This window comes from Amblyomma americanum, chromosome 5 (genome assembly GCF_052857255.1).
Source record: "Amblyomma americanum isolate KBUSLIRL-KWMA chromosome 5, ASM5285725v1, whole genome shotgun sequence".
NCBI lineage: Eukaryota > Metazoa > Arthropoda > Arachnida > Ixodida > Ixodidae > Amblyomma > Amblyomma americanum.
In genome coordinates this window covers 175,007,631-175,023,404 of record NC_135501.1, presented here as the reverse complement: position 1 = coordinate 175,023,404, position 15,774 = coordinate 175,007,631, and the positions used below count along the sequence as shown (strand labels likewise).

The 15,774-nt window shown below is 49.6% G+C and overlaps 1 long non-coding RNA gene and 1 other non-coding gene across 2 annotated transcripts in view; both read right to left on the bottom strand.

The window, feature by feature from the left end:
• The window catches only part of LOC144134376 (uncharacterized), a 171,904-nt gene that overhangs the window by 11,764 nt on the left and 144,366 nt on the right, over positions 1-15,774 (bottom strand). The window lies entirely within an intron of this gene.
• LOC144135597 (U1 spliceosomal RNA) lies at positions 3,038-3,205 on the bottom strand. The gene has a single exon (XR_013315543.1). It is a non-coding gene; the product is annotated as a U1 spliceosomal RNA (small nuclear RNA).

Sequence of the window (15,774 nt, the reverse complement as noted above, 5' to 3'; positions counted from 1 at the left end):
GTTCAGACCGCTGCACACAGAGGGCGCCACAAATAAGCGCTTCGTGAAGCCTCTGTGTTCCTTTGCTCATTTCTTTTTTTCGTGGTACTCCGATGCCGCAAAACTGGGAAACGCACTCATGTTTGTTTGAATTCTCCTGAGGGCATGTTCACGGTGGTGGTGGTAGTGGTTTTATTAAAAATAATAGTAAAAAGGAAGGAAAAGATTTTTGCTAGCCCCAGCATCTGCCATCGATACTGAAGCACCTGAGCTGGGGCAGCGGAAATAAAGGACAGCAGGCAGAATGGAGAAATGAAATGAAAGAGGTGAGGGGACAGGAATAGAGGACAGGGGGAGAAGCAATATGTACAAACTATTTGCACAATAAGAAATGTGTCCAGGTTGTGCGCGTGATTAGTTCATTTTAGAGGAATTAAATCACACACGCGTACAGCACTGTGTAGGTTACAACTGGAGTGGGGCGTCCAGTTATTAATCGTTCAAGGTAGATGTTCACGGTGCCTGATGAAGAATTTGTGTGGTATACGTCCAATTCGGCTCTGAGTAGCTCTGTGATAACGTCACAGCATTATTCTTCATTATTCAATCCTCGGACCGGGAGGGGGACCTCCGGGACCCCCTTGTACTCCTGAATGTAAGCACACGCCTCACGTTTATATATAGCGAACGGCGCGTCACGCGATTTCCGGCAGCTGCGAGAGCTTTTGGCATACCGGGGTCACCCAATGCACTCCCACCCCGCCATGCTTAGCTTATATGGGTGCCTGCGCACTGCAGGAATCCCGGAAACGAGGCCGCCAACCTTTTAGCCCGAAGTTCTTTAAACCGGGCTCAGGTGGTCTCAGATCGGGGATTCGCGAGGGAGCGAATGCACTCGTTCAGCGAGATAACGCAGGCCTACATAGCCTTGCGCCAACTCTACCCCCCGCTCCACCTCTCCCTAGATAACAAACACGTGACACTCTGGCGCAGACTGCAGACACGCACACCCTCCCTTCACCCCTGACCCTAGCCCACTATCATCCCTCCTTCCCCACTCCTGCCTACACCTTGTGCCCAGAACCATTCGCCTCTTCCCTCCACATCCTCTCCCTCTGCCCGGCGGACCCTCCCCCGCGCGGCCTAGAGGACCTCATGACCTGGGAGGATTGGGGGACCCTGCTGCGCTCGGAGGACCCGGCCGTGCAGACCATCGCCACCGGCCGGGCTGCCAGTGTTATGGACCTTGGGAACATGAACACTTGAGTGCAGTGGGATCATGCGGGGACTCAGGGGCGTGCCACGAATTCCTCTCCAACAATAAAGTTTCTATCTCTCTCCGCATAATCAGCTGTTTCGAGGCGCAGCGAGTCACGTGATTCGATAGTTGCCAGGCGAGCAAGCGCCGTCGGCTCAACGCGCGCAGCTGTGGCGAGGCGTGGCGAGTCACGTGGCATGACGTCAGAGCCAAGCCTCCGCTCCTCCTGGTTTGAAGGTCGAATTTCGTAGCCACGTGACCTTCAGCCTTGTACGGCAGGAGTAGAGCTTTCGCTCTAAAAGACGCGCTGTTTTACGACAAGCTGCGTAAATCGTGAAACTAATTAAGCGGCATCTTCAGGGCACGGCATGAGCACCATCGGTTTGTCTATCGATACGAACGGTGCGTTAAATCTGCAGTTCGCACTCGACTCCTTGAGGCAAGTGTGACTACGATTGTGGTGCTTGTCAATGCAAGTTAACGATTCCCAACTATTCCGAAACTATGGGGCAACTATTCCGAAGCCCTCTAGTTCGGCACCTATTTCTTTATGTGCTGTGATTCACCGTCACCCGCTCCAAGTAGACACAGTCTCACTCGTGATGTCCGTTCAGAACTGAATTGTAGTTTAGCTTAGCCCCAGCAATCTGTGAAAAAAATACTGTCTTGACGCACCTGTATTTAATTTTTCGCATGAAATACTTTCAGCTCTTGCTCTCAGCAAACATAATCCGGGAACTGCAGTAAACCAGAGAACATGACGTCGTGCCTGAAGCGAGCATTGCTAAATTTCTGTGCGTAATAATAATAATAATAATAATAATAATAATAATAATAATAATAATAATAATAATAATAATAATTGGTTTTTTGTGGAAAGGAAATGGCGCAGTATCTGTCTCATATATTGTTGGACACCTGAACCACGCCGTAAGGGAAGGGATAAGGGAGGGCGTGAAAGAAGAAAGGAAGAAAGAGGTCCCGTAGTGGTCAGTGCCTAAGTGCTGGATGCTGACTTTCGAAGCCTCTGATATGGAGGCGAAGATCGGATTGCCGGCGGCAGCGCTGTAACGCTGTGTGGGTTATAACGATCCCATCTTGTCATCGCAGCTTGCTAAACCCTCGCAAGCGATAAGACGCGGGGCGCCCATACCGGGTTCGAACCCGGGTAGCTGCTAGACATGACTGCCTTCCTTCTGCACTTTCCGCTTGCGTTCTCCTCTCCACCGAGAAGTGAGACAGTCACTGCGCCTTGCCTTTCCTCAAACCCGATTGTCGTTTTCTCGTGCATTATCTCAATCAAAGAGATAAAAAAAATTATATACTGGACGAGTCAGGTGAGCCGAATCCTTATTCAGAACTCCTGTGGTTCGCGCTCATTCCTGGACCCGCCGGATTGTCTGACGTCGGTCTTCCAGACCATTGCTCAAAGCACCTTTTCTTGGGTTTTTTAGGAGAGGAAATGGCGCAGTATCTATCTCACATATCTGTGGACACCTGAATCGCGCCGTCAGTGAAGGGATAAAAGAGGGTGTGAAAGAAAAAAGAGCGCAAGAGGTGCCGTAGTGGAGGACTCCGGAATAGTTTCGGCCACCTGAGAATCTTTAACGTGCATGGACGCAGTTTCGTTTCGCCTCCATCGAAACGAGTGCCTTAACCCCAGACCCACCGCGACGGGTAAGCACCTTGTCTTTACAAACTCACTAAATATACCCCCCGAGCACATGAGGCATGTCCCACGCCTCGTGCCATATGTGTAAACCTGTAAATGTGTGCACTCTTTCTTTTGGTTTCAATGACAGGGGGAGGGCGCGAACGCCACTCCCCGCACTACCAAAAATTTAATGCCCCACCTGCCCCGATTTGGGGGCGCAGTGGCAGGCTTCAGCACAGCCGCAGTGCAATGACCGGCCTCGACCCGAGCAGTCCGCCATCCTGACCACGGAACTGCTGGCACCAGGTAAGTATGAACCAAGAGTGGTGCTGCTCGCGCAAGTCAATGAAACTGACGTACAATGTTGCGCAACTTGCCATGCAGGTGTTGGCCAAAATTCTTCCATGACCTCCGCACGCTTAACAAATTGAAGCAATTGCTGATATTAAGGGGCGTTGCACGCATGAATCTACATGTTTAATCAGGAGTTTGTTTGACTAATCGCACTTAATCAGGTATTTTAGAGCTTCCAATATTATGCTCTCCTCTGACAACTCGTGCGATTGCAGCGGCCATGGAATCAAGGCACAGGCATTGTTTATTCCCCAGGTCGATACTAGCTCTTTGGCTGCTCTTCGGACAGATTTGGCATGTTTTAGATATATAATTAAATAATTGGTTTTTGTGGAAAGGAAATGGCGCAGTATCTGTCTCCTGTATTGGCGGACACCTGAACCGCGCCGTAAGGGAAGGGATAAAGGAGGGAGTGAAAGAAGAAAGGAAGAAGAGGTGCCGTAGTGGAGGGCTCCGGAATAATTTCGACCACCTGGGGATCTTTAACGTGCACTGGCATCGCACAGCACACGGGCGCCTTAGCGTTTTTCCTCCATAAAAACGCAGCCGCCGCGGTTGGGTACGAACCCGGGTACTCCGGATCAGTAGTCGAGCGCCCTAACCACTGAGCCACCGCGGCGGGGCGCATGTTTTAGAGCAAAACCACTTCTAGCGATTTCCACGATGTCTGACGCAAAGAAAGCGAAGTCTCAGCCTGACTCAGTAAGCGCGCGCGGCGCTTGCTGATGTTGCTGAGCTGGGGCCACGCTTGCAGCCTGGACGACGGCTCGGACCACGTGCCTGGACATCGGTGCCATGGATGTGGCCATTAAAGTGGCCACGTGGCGCTCTCGCTGCCAGTGCGGGCACGCCGGGTCAATGGCTGCGTGCCGCCCCCCGCAGTTAATGCAGCGGGGCTTGCTCGCGCAGGTACCAGGCTCGTGCGGCCCGCCGCAGCGCGTGCATCGGGCAGGAGCACGACACACCTCAGTGGCATGCCCCAGGCTGGCGCACTTGGCACACTGGAGCGGCCGGGGACGGCAGGGGCGGACCGCGAGCCTGCGCTTGAATATGGTGATGAACGCCGGGGGTGTCGGCGCCGCAAAACGGAGAGCGAGTGTGCTGCCCGACAGAGACGCCGACACCATCGGTACCGTTGACTCCGCCGCCGCTAGCAGCTCCTCCGCCGTCCTGCGCCCGTCCACACCGAAGACCAGGCCGGAGCTTTGATTCCGAGGAGGAGGCTCCTTGGCGCAGACCGGCACGCCACGGATGACGGCCGTGGCTAGCAGGGCCTGGAGAGCATCGCTGCTCCCCGCGTCCACTGCCACCACATTCCGCCGCATGTTTACCCGGACGGCGAGGACGCCCGGGCGGGATCCGATCTCCTCGGCCAACTCCCAGCCCTGTTCCCTGGTGAAGGCGGTGCCCCGGTTCGCCGGCCGAAACAGCACCGTCCCCACCAGGCTGGACGGGACCTCGACGGCAGCCGCGGCCCCTCATCTCTTTCATTTCTCCATTCTGCCTGCTATCCTTTATTTGCGCTGCCCCAGCTCAGGTGCTTCAGTATCGATGGCAGATGCCGGGGCTAGCAAAAATCTTTTCCTTCCTTTTTATTATTGTCTTAATAAAACCACTTACTACTACTACTGCTACTACTCAGTAAGGGAATGGTTGTGCATGGAAATGGATCACATAATAATAATTGGTCTTGGGGAAAAGGAAAGGAAATGGCGCAGTATCTGTCTCATATGTCGTTGGATACCTTAACCGCTCCGTAAGGGAAGGGATAAGGGAGGGAGTGAAAGAAGAAAGGAAGAATAGGTGCCGTAGTGGAGGGCTCCGGAATAATTTCGACCACCTGGGGATCTTTAACGTGCACTGACATCGCACAGCACACGGGTGCCTTAGCGTTTTTCCTCCATAAAATAAAAACGCAGCCGCCGCGGTCGGGTTCGAACCCGGGAACTCCGGACTAGTAGCCAAGCGCCATAACCACTGAGCCACCGCGGCGGGTGAAATGGACCAAGCAACGGTCAATTTTGGGGATGGCGCTGCAGGGTAATGGTAACAACACATGGTATGGCACACGCGGCATGTCTCAAGCATAGTTAGGACCACCCGAAATCCAACCTTGGAATGAATGACCATGGCCGATTTAACGACTCGTGGGACACCAAGCAAAACTCAATTTGGGGATGGCCCTTGAGGATGAGGATGGCAACACATGACATGGAACTTGGGGCATGTCCTAAATATGGTATAGGGCACCCGAAATTTGCCTTTTGGAATGACCTTGGTCGAATTTTAATGCCCGCGAGTCAGAGTGTGCTAGTGTGGAACACAGGTTTGACTTAGTCTCAAAATGGAATTGGCCCACCTCCAAAAATAGGGTAGGCCCACCCCCGAAATTTGGTGGCCCACCCCCAGAAAATCTGAAAATTGAGTTGACCCACGTTGAGAACCGACCGGGGACAACCCCACGGCGGGTTTGGCTCACGTAACCCGAAAATCTGGGTGGCTCAATGTGCTTTCGTACAGTATTTCGGGCTCAGCAGTGCTGAACCGCCAGCCAATTTATAACCGTATTTCATCACGTCTGGCGCTGCTACACGTTAGATACAAGGCCCACCTGCGCTACGCAGCGGCGCTACGAGCATAAATATACTGCCCGCAACGTTTTTAGATAAGGGCGGAGCGCCAAGGAGCGGCGCGCACCCATGAGATCGCCGCCTAGGTGGTGGCGCTGCGGTCGCTTTAGGATGAGCGCGTCGTCTGCTACTCTAACGAGCGCAGGGGACGGTGGCTCGCATGCATAGAAAACGTATTTAAGGAATACAAACGTAGTTCTCGCCTTTATCTATTTTGTACTAAAGAAACAAGACGATTTATTGGATTTAAAGCCATAACTTTAGCCGGGCGTGTTAAAGACGCGTTGGCTGCTCGCTTCTTTGCGACTTCCAAGCTGTGCAAAGTTTCAGGGGCCGATATAGTGAGGGAATGCTGTGTTCCGTCATGGAAGCTTAAAACCTCGTTCGGGCTTCTTTAACGGTATATACCTGCATGCATGCCGGGGAAAGTTTCGTTAGCCTCCTAAAATCCAGTTTTGGCGGCTTCTAAACATTAGATTTCGTAATTAACGAGGTGATTTTAAGAACTAAATGGGAATTTCCACCCAGGCCGAGGCTGCGTAATTCAGCAAGCGTTTCAATTACTTATGAGAACGTCAGCCTCTCAATCTTTTATTCCTTAAAACAGCTGGTAATTGGCAAGGGGAAATATCCTGATAAGGTGCTTTTCTCCTGCGCTCGGTGCTGCAAGGAGAGCACTAATTAAGGGTCCCGCATATCGCAAAATTTAGTGCTGTTACTGTGACTTCAGCATGACGAAGCGGACCTGCAAACTGCTCTGCACAGCGGCATATTACCCATGCGAAGAATTTTATCAAGCCAAACAAAAAGAGGGCAAGTGGCATGTCGTGTTTTTTTTTTTTTTTCATCATGTGGAACCTCGGAAGGGCTTTCAGTTTCGGTCGAGATCTGCACCCAAAAGCTCAACCCCGAGCATCCTGCCCTCTGGTACGCCAGGTGCAGAGCGCACGCGAGCTTATCATTGCGCAGACGAAATCCAAGCAGTGAACATCACTAGCGAACGCGGCTACATGTGCGGCTAGAAGCAGCCGCACCCGTCGCAGACGATGCAAGGCGTGAGCCAGTGCAATACAGTTATGAAACAAACTGACCACGTGAGCAAGTGCAGCCAACAGGCGTGGTGCAATAGACGTGGTACTGAGACAATCCTAGAGATGGCGCTCGCGTCTCTTTGCCCTTATCTAAAAACGTTGACTACCAACGACACTATAATACACTGCGCGAGCAGAAAACATCGTCCACAGCCACTTGTGTTGGGACAGAATCAAAATGATAACTTTATCCGCGATTTTGCGAATAGTAATAAAAAGCTATATACAGAGCGTTGCGTCGCTTAGATTCTCCAAAAATTCTTCACCCGGCTACCGCGCTGGCTGGCTTCCTCACGCTCATTTTTTTTGCAAATAAATGGCATTTACTGGCGAGTTGCGTTTGACAGTGCGTTTGGTGGACTAACTACCCGTTTCACAAAGAATGAATCGAAATTTCGCACAGTATGCGGTGATGACAATAAAAATTAAAACTCGCAATAGCTTACGGTGTCTCGGGCACGTGCATCGCCAAGTCGAAAAACACAAGTGAAAATTTTCAGTCGCCACAACAGATTTTCTGTAATGTTTTTCACCAACATGTAACAATAGATGCGTTTACAGTATAGGTATAAGAGCTGAATTTTGTGTAGTTACTACAGAAAAGTGCATTTGCTACAGCGAGCATACTGAAAGCAACATAGACCTCGTTACACACGTGCCACTATCCATAAACTGTGTTCCAGGTCTTTTTATTCTTATATCTGGAGGACATTGGATTGATTGACAAACTTTAAAACCTCCTTGTAAAGTCCTTGTAAACTCTCGCCCCCCCCCCCTTTCATCCCGGGCAGCATCAATGAGAACAAGGTTGAGTACCAAGTAAGTCACCTCTAAGTCTACTACTCTACTACATTGTTCTCACCCTCGACTCCGCAAGGTCAAGGCTAGACCAAGGACACTACTACAGCACCTCGCAACAGATGCAATCATTCCGTATACATCGTTCATTTCATGTACAGCTTCTCTGTATCTCTTGCTTGAGCAGCGATGGCTGCTAATCTAGGCTTAGAAATAAGAAGGGCCGAAACATTGGGACCGATCCCCAACAATAACATTCTCCGCCAGAAAAACAAACCGTGCCGAACGCTGAACTCGCGAAACGCACTCCACTGTACCACGGACAGCCGTAACGACTAACTAGCCGTGGCAAATTTGTCTGCGACATTATACAGACTGCGAGCCGACGCGAGTCGCCGGGAACGATCCATCAGTCGATGCGAGGAACGTCATGCCATAGCGAGAATCGCCCGGTATACCAGACGTCTGTTATGACGGGAGTTCCCCAACTCAATTTAGGCACAGAGCCGCCTAGTCGCCTGTTGCAATAACGCAGGCAAAGGGAGTGTTAGGCTCGAGATATAAGCCTCGAGGTTGGGCCTGTCTTGACTGAACCCAAGCGTACAGGCTTCCCAAGAAGTGAATCACCCTAAGTGGCCACAAGTCGTACGGATAAGCATCACAGAATGCGTTCTCGGCTTAGGCACAACGAGGAAGTTGTGAACGTCGTCGTATTCTACGCTACGCGCTCGTGGTGTCGGGGTAGGGTTTTGATTCAGCGCGCTAATTGTAGAACATCGCGTTCGTTTTAACGTCAGCTTAACGCCAAACTTGTAATGGATGTCTCTGACCTCAACAACAGTACGACATTAAAAACAAGGCTATTAACTTTCGATCGCGAAAAGATTACCGCGAACTCTTGCGGGATAATGGAATGAAACTGAAGTCCAAAAATATCAAGCAAATCAAAGGTCGGCTTCGGCTGAGGAGGTATATAATGCTGTCCGAGTTGTCAACAAGAAAGCTAGCTTGAGAATGCTGATCTGGGAACAATTATCCGTGTCTGTTTTGATTCGTTGGTCAGGAATGTGTTATTAACGCGTGCGCAGGGCGCAGTTTTTTCCCCGCTTCCACAATCTCACTAATCGCCAGAGAAAAGGGCTGCAACGTATACTACGTGACGTAAACAAAAAAAAGCAGGTTTTAGAAACATTAGTGCAGGTGGCATCATTTTTCAACGAATAACGACGTAAATTGACCAAGTGATGAAACAATGGGAAACGCCTCCCACGCCTTGTAAACACGATAAGGATTCCCGCCACTAACAGCGTCGCTAATACGAGAATGCACCGTGGACGGTGCTTTATTGATGTCTGTAACGGATCTGACCCTGTAAAGAGTCATGTGTTAAGTCCGGCGCCTCTAATTTTCTTCTGGGGCAAACATTTAGTTGATCTAGTGCCTTCAACACCGCCCTAAAGCATATACGGTAAGGTTCCCAAGGCCAAGGGCGAACAACCGCGCTGGTATGACACCTGTTCACTCTGTACACCATAAGGTCACTACGGACGATTACAACGCCCTGTGTGGCGTTTTTTTTTTTTTCGGCGGAGGCTGTTTTGTTGGATATCGTGTGTTCTATCAGGGGCGCTCTTTGGGCAGAGTTTCTCAGTGCTTGTACCCATTTTTTATACAGCCGCGAACACTCCCGCACCGTTATCTCCTCTCTAATTTGCGTCTCTTTAAGAAGAGCTTCTTTCTAAGAATGCGCGAGACAGCGGTGTGCGGGTCAAAACATCGAAGGCGAGGAAAGAAAATGAATGACTTAATAATAATAATAATAATTGGTTTTTGGGGAAAGGAAATGGCGCAGTATCTGTCTCATATATCGTTGGACACCTGAACCGCGCCGTAAGGGAAGGGTAAAGGAGGGAGTGAAAGAAGAAAGGAAGAGAGAGGTGCCCTAGTGGAGGGCTCCGGAATAATTTCGACCACCTGGGGATCTTTAACGTGCACTGACATCGAACAGCACACGGGCGCCTTAGCGTTTTTCCTCCATAAAAGCGCAGCCGCCGCGGTCGGGTTCGAACCCGGGAACTCCGGATCAGTAGTCGAGCGCCCTAACCACTGAGCCACCGCGGCGGGGCGGTTTCTAATATGGAAAAATGGAAAAATTTGGTGTTATGTGCAAGACAAACGCGTTCTAAGCCGTGAATGAGTGAAGTCCTAACGGTCTGCAGTGATGGGTTTGGGAGTAAACTTCATGCTAAGTTAAGCACAGTGTTTGGATAGACTTTAGGCTTCCTTACCAGCCGGTGTCAACAGTGCACACACAATGAAACGGCACCTATAGATTGTACTGAGGAAAAGAGCAACTACAGAGATATCACGAATGCCTTGGTTGTGAAGGGAAAACTAATGAAAAACTGAATTTGACATGCATTGCTGCATTACCTTGTTATAATCACAAAGGCGCTACTGTAACTGGAAACGGAGATTTTATAAGATAGAAAAGGAGGAAAAAAATGAAAAACAGTGCCGCCATCACCGGCTGATTTTACAAGTGAACTCTTTGCGTCGACTCCGTTTTTAAGTATGGATCCCGGAGGCTAGACAAGCTACCTTTCACTTCGAAACGGTGATCCCGGAGGCATTTTCGATGTATGCGTAACGAGTTTGAATTGTGTGGAGGGGAAATTTTTAATAATAATAATAATAATAATTGGCTTTTGGGGAAAGGAAATGGCGCAGTATCTGTCTCATATATCGTTGGACACCTGAACCGCGCCGTATGGGAAGGGATAAGGGAGGGAGTGAAAGAAGAAAGGAAGAAATAGGTGCCGTAGTGGAGGGCTCCGGAGTAATTTCGACCACCTGGGGATCTTTAACGTGCACTGACATCGCACAGCACACGGGCGCGTTAGCGTTTTTCCTCCATAAAAGCGCAGCCGCCGCGGTCGGGTTCGAACCCGGGAACTCCGGATCAGTAGTCGAGCGCCCTAACCACTGAGCCACCGCGGCGGGGCGGTTTCTAATATGGAAAAATGGAAAAATTTGGTGTTATGTGCAAGACAAACGCGTTCTAAGCCGTGAATGAGTGAAGTCCTAACGGTCTGCAGTGATGGGTTTGGGAGTAAACTTCATGCTAAGTTAAGCACAGTGTTTGGATAGACTTTAGGCTTCCTTACCAGCCGGTGTCAACAGTGCACACACAATGAAACGGCACCTATAGATTGTACTGAGGAAAAGAGCAACTACAGAGATATCACGAATGCCTTGGTTGTGAAGGGAAAACTAATGAAAAACTGAATTTGACATGCATTGCTGCATTACCTTGTTATAATCACAAAGGCGCTACTGTAACTGGAAACGGAGATTTTATAAGATAGAAAAGGAGGAAAAAAATGAAAAACAGTGCCGCCATCACCGGCTGATTTTACAAGTGAACTCTTTGCGTCGACTCCGTTTTTAAGTATGGATCCCGGAGGCTAGACAAGCTACCTTTCACTTCGAAACGGTGATCCCGGAGGCATTTTCGATGTATGCGTAACGAGTTTGAATTGTGTGGAGGGGAAATTTTTAATAATAATAATAATAATAATTGGCTTTTGGGGAAAGGAAATGGCGCAGTATCTGTCTCATATATCGTTGGACACCTGAACCGCGCCGTATGGGAAGGGATAAGGGAGGGAGTGAAAGAAGAAAGGAAGAAATAGGTGCCGTAGTGGAGGGCTCCGGAGTAATTTCGACCACCTGGGGATCTTTAACGTGCACTGACATCGCACAGCACACGGGCGCGTTAGCGTTTTTCCTCCATAAAAACGCAGCCGCCGCGGCAAAATTCGCAACAACAAATGCGTCTTCTGCTGCCGGAAATACATACACGTATACCGAGAAAGAGTAACATAACCGATTTTTACAGAAAACGAAATTAGATATAGTTGTTGTCACTGAACCTTTAAAAAAAAAAAACTCCTGTAAAGGCCGTTCGGTAGACGCCTTAGTGTGTCGCACCTTTGGTGGCATGAAGAGATTTTGAAGCAAGGGGCAACTGAAAGCCAAATGTTTTTGGGACGAAGTTGAGTGTAAAGAGTAAAAGAAGTAAGAAAAAAAGACAAACAAGCGACTTGACGGTAGCTGTAGTGAGAAGCGCAGTCGATTATCGAGCTAAATTACCCGCCTTCGCCCAGCTCGTGTTTATGAGGGTTATTCGGCCTCCTAAAAGAGCAAGAATATGTCGTGACGCAACGATGCTATACGAGTAACTGAACTATAGTAACTCCGGTGACTTATAGATCGTGTTCTAATCCCTCTGCACATCGTTATTCCTGGCCTCGAGATAAGGTTTTGCGTAGCTAGGTGATGTAGGAAAAATTAATACCAACCAGAACGTGAGCATGATTATTTTAATGAACTGGCTGCGCGCGAAAATGCAGGCACGACAATAGTGCTCTTCTGAGGCAGATCTAGCATGCGCAAGCACATGGGCACTGGGGCCACTTTTTTTCCCCACCATGACGAAATCTTTGATAACAAACATATGAGGATAACTATGATTCGTTGGATTTCATGGCGTGAGAACATCACCACTAAGCGAATGCCTTTGCAACCTGAAAACAGTCTAGACAAATCTCAAATCTGGCATTACTTGTTTCACCTCGTCTTCGACTTCGTCTTAAACGGTGTTAAATGGTGGTATGATGTGGCTGTAAAGAGGCCTGGAGTGTATGGAGCATATGAGAGTTGAAAATATGCGTGATCCTTGGTGACGCAATAATGACCATTCAAATAATTTTTTTTGGATTTATATGAGTATGCTGTCGCATAGTTGAAGCGAAGTGGGTCTGTAAGCTATTTTCCAACAAGACCTGCGCATCGCCCTCAAATGCCCCGAAAAGTACTCGAAGACCTGGACAAAAAGCGGCAACAGCTCTGCAGACTAGACGTCGATGGAAACTATCACAGACCGATCGCAAAAGGTTTGTTATTTTATTAAGCTGTTATCTGCACCTTTGCAAAAGGTTTTAGAGAAGTACAAATGCAAAATTTTTGGCTGCGCGTTTTCTTCTTTACAATCATAGGCACAGTGATGATCACTGTTACCGTGAACACGGGAACGCGTGGGCTTCGGTACAGGATGAACTTTGCTCAGCATACTGCGAGCGTAGCTAATCAGTGACTCTCTTTTCCTCACTGGCATGCACAGATGTGTAGTGGTGGTAGTGGTTTTATTAAAAATAATAGTAAAAAGGAAGGAAAAGATTTTTGCTAGCCGCGGCATCTGCCATCGATACTGAAGCACCTAAGCTGGGGCAGCGGAAATAAAGGACAGCAGGCAGAATGGAGAAATTAAATGAAAGAGGTGAGGGGACAGGAAGAGAGGACAGGGGGAGAAGTAATATGTACAAACTATTTGCACAATAAGTAATATGTCCAGGTTGTGCGCGTGATTAGTTCAGTTTAGAGGAATTAAATCACACACGCGCACAGCACTGTGTAGGTTACAACTGGAGTGGGGCGTCCAGTTATTAATCGTTCAAGGTAGAACTCGCGGAGCGTTCGGTCACTGCGTGTAACTACCTGACGGAGAACAGACGGGACGTCAAGCCCGTGTGTTCGAGGAATGCACAGAGGCTCACCAAAGTTCGCTCACGAGTGCGCGCACTGCCCTGCGGCCACAATAGCGTCTTGATGGAGTCTGGTTACTAGTATGCCCTGCGCCCTATAGGCCGCGAGCATATCGCGACGAGCATCGGCGAACGCGGAGCAGGGAAGGAGCAGATGTTCTAGTGTTTCCACTGTGTATGGATACAAACACGCATGTAATGCCCATTAATTACATCCGGTGGTCTACGAAAGTGTCAGAGTGCACACTAAACGGGAGAAACCGTAAACTGGGAGTTCCCCGTCGGATAGCGTGTCGGGCATTGAACACCTGCTGGAACCGCACGTGCTCACATTAAGTGCAAAGCAAAAAAAAAGCATATGGTCACCGGGAGATGCTTTTAATCCTTCATTGGACTCTAGCTCGATGGTTGCTGCTTATGATGGTTATTACTATATTCATACCAAAGAGGAGACATGTTTACTGCCGGGCAACCGCCACTCGTCGGCACGACATCAGTGGAACCTAGACGGACCACCTCTGCGCTCACAAAAGAGACAAAAACAAACCAAAAAGAAAGAGACCTCTAATGCTCGCCACTTACGGTTTTGAGCGTATCGCATCAGAGGTTAAAACACACACAAATAGCGTCCAAAGTATATAGCGAGGGACCAAAAGGCACCGAGCAACGAACGAGCAAGCCCGAACGGCCACCCTCGCGCCACTTAATCGCAGCTATAAAATTACACTCTCTGGCGAACAAGCAGCGACGTTGCCGCCGCGTCTTCTTTAAAACGCCGCAGGACAACAAGCGAACTATAGCGTGCATATGCGCGAGCCTGGGCGCAAGATGCGTACGGCCGGCAAGATGACCGCACCAGATGCGCCATCATTACTCATCGCGTTCGGCCATACTTCGCCCAGCGGCCGGTAAGGTACCGGACCACGCCCCGACCGTCTCGCACCTCTCGCCTGGCGGCGCTGGCATCTCCGCCCCTCGATGAACTCCGGGACGCATAGAGCAAAGAGGCGAGGTGAGATCGGCGGTAGCTGATATAGAACGCCGGGGCGGTAGCGAGCTGCCCTTTCGTGCGTTGCTGGGTGTGATGTCTGTGTCTGCAACACAAGCGCGGACTACCACGCCTGCGTCAGCCAACAAGCCGGAGTGGCCGGCAGACTGACCGGTGCTTTGCGGTGAGCGCCGCGGTGTCAGGGACGGACGAATTTCGGTATTCTCGGATCCGATATTTGGTCGCGGCTTTGCGTACGCAGCCATTTTCTTCGCTGCATCTGGAACGTGCAAGAGATGGAAGTGGAGAGAGAGTGTTTCGAGAAAAACCGCGCTAGCTTGCGGTTTCCTCTGAAACCACGCTCGAGGGTGGGGTTTTGTGGTTAGGAGAATCGCCAAAGAGGTCAAGTCGTTTGTGTGCGTGGGGCGAAACAAAAATATACACTGACAAAGAGCGCATATGCTTGCAGCCTCCCATTAGCGTCGTCCTACTAAATGTGACGTCGTCCTAATGATGTCGTCGTCGTAGTAGATGTCGGTTTTATTGAACGGACGTTACACAGATCCCCGCCGCGGTGGCTCAGTGGTTAGGGCGCTCGACTACTGATCCGGAGTTCCCGGGCTCGAACCCGACCGCGGCGGCTGCGTTTTTATGGAGGAAAAACGCTAAGGCGCCCGTGTGCTGTGCGATGTCAGTGCACGTTAAAGATCCCCAGGTGGTCGAAATTATTCCGGAGCCCTCCACTACGGCACCTCTCTCTTCCTTTATTATTCCATTCCCTCCTTTATCCCTTCCCTTGCGGCGCGGTTAAGGTGTCCAAAGATATATGAGACAGATACTGCGCCATTTCCTTTCCCAAAAAAAACAATTATTAATTATTATTACACAGATCTCGGTAAGGCACCCCCCGTTTCTCAACTAAGTTTCAGCGAAGCAGTCTTTTAGTTAAGATTGCAGTGTCAATAAAAGTGGTGTGGTGTACTGTAGTGCGGCGTACTGTACAGCAAATAAAAAAAGAACTAAAGGCTCTGAACGGCTACGGGTTTATGTTGCGAAGTGCGAGGTTACCGTTACGATACCGGACTACTGCGGTTGCAAAATCGTAAAGGCTGAATGAGAAAGGAACTCTCGTGTAGTGACCTTTCGGCGCACGGTAAAGAATACCAACTGGTGGAAGCTAATCCACAGTCTTCCGCTACAGAGCCACTGAAGAGTCCGCGGTGGAGCACTCAGATGCAGCAGAAATACGTATTTTTGCTCCGTAATGACGACCCAGAAGGATAAAGCAACATTATACTGGCTTCATGTATTAAATGGTCGATATATGCCATTTCCTTTGAGCAGGTGATGACCCGTTACCGCCTACCAAAAAAACAAAACAAAAACATAGAGCCGTGACATCATTGCATGGCGCGA